This window comes from Helobdella robusta, assembly GCF_000326865.2.
Source record: "Helobdella robusta unplaced genomic scaffold HELROscaffold_48, whole genome shotgun sequence".
Lineage (NCBI taxonomy): Eukaryota > Metazoa > Annelida > Clitellata > Rhynchobdellida > Glossiphoniidae > Helobdella > Helobdella robusta.
Window position 1 is genome coordinate 729,286 of NW_008705215.1, and position 1,685 is coordinate 730,970.

The window sequence follows — 1,685 nt, forward strand, 5'->3', positions numbered from 1 at the left end:
TGTAATAGTGCCTTAACTAAAAATTGTCAAAAATATTTCGATGAGACAACTAAAATGACGAAACTTTTGCAAAAATATACAGAACATTGCATAGTTACACACACACACACACACACACACACACACACACACACACACACACACACACACACACATATATATATATATATATATATATATATATATATATATATATTATCATTATTATTATTAGGAGAAAACTTAATATAGCGTTCGTTATAGCAGTTTTCACAAACGCTATCAAATTATAACTAATATTTATAACAAAATAACAAAAATGAACTCTAATGAAAAAAGGTATGTCATTAATTGTCTTTTAAATTCAGCAATGTTCATTCCAGGCATTCTGAGGGCTGACGGCAAGCCGTTCCATACGACAGGGCCTGACGCAGCAAAATGACGCGATCTAATCTTTAGCTGTCTATGAGGAACCACAAGAATGTTCGAATCGTCAGACCTCAGACGCACACCAGATGCGGTCGACGTTTTTAATTTCAGTTTATCTGATAAATATTTTGGAGCCAGACCATTTAGTGATTTGAAAACATAAACAATTTTAAAAACAATTCTTTTATTTATGGGCAACCAATGCAAATCACTCAGGATCGTTGTGGCATGATCATACCATTGACATCCAGCCACAATCCAGGCAGTACGGTTTTGTATCGATTGCAGAATTTTGATGGATCTAGCCGGGATTCCATAAAATAAACTATTGCAATGACACGTGAGTGCACAAACGCTTGCGCCAGAGTCTGCATTGCGTCTTTATCAAGTGATTCTCGAATTTGTTTCATTCTTCTAATCTTTGCCAAGCATGATATAGAGATCATTTTAAAATGAGATTTTATTGTTAGGTTTGAACCAATTATAAAACCTAGATTCGACACTGCTTTACAGAAATCTATTTTTTTATCATTCATAACAACTGAATTTATATCCAAGTCTGCCAACTGCTGCCAGATACCAATAGGAAGAAATTAAGCTTCAATTCATTTCTCGACATCCACAGATTAACCTCCGCCATACATTCAATGAATTTCGTAATCTCGTCTTGAAATGACTTCGGTTTACCTGATAACATAATTTGAATGTCGTCTGCATATGCATGGCTTTTAAAATCATAAGAATCAATTATCTTCAGCACATCAGATGTATAAAGCAAAAACAATAAAGGACCCAAAACAGATCCCTGCGGCACACCAGAGCGAACCCCACTGACGTAGGACAAACTCCCGTTGAACGAAACCTGCTGTGTTCGGCCAATCAAGTAGCTTCTGAGCCAATTTATTATTTCCCCAGATATTCCAAAATATTGATGCAGCCTGAACTGTAACATTTCATGATTGACACAGTCGAAAGCCGAGCTCATGTCCAAAAATGCCAACAAGGAAATGTTTTGAGCATCCATCTCAGCATAAACCCTTGAGAGAACATGTAGCAGGGCAGTTTCAGTGGAGTGAAATCGTCTAAAACTGGATTATTGTGCAGGCAGGAGATTATTATCATTCAAATGAGCAAGCAATTGTCTGGACACCATTCTTTCAATGAGTTTTGATATAATTGATAGATTACTGACTGGTCGATAATTACTGACGTCACCTAGATCTGCATCACTTTTTTTCAACAACGGCACAACAATTGCATGTTTACAAGAGTGTGGG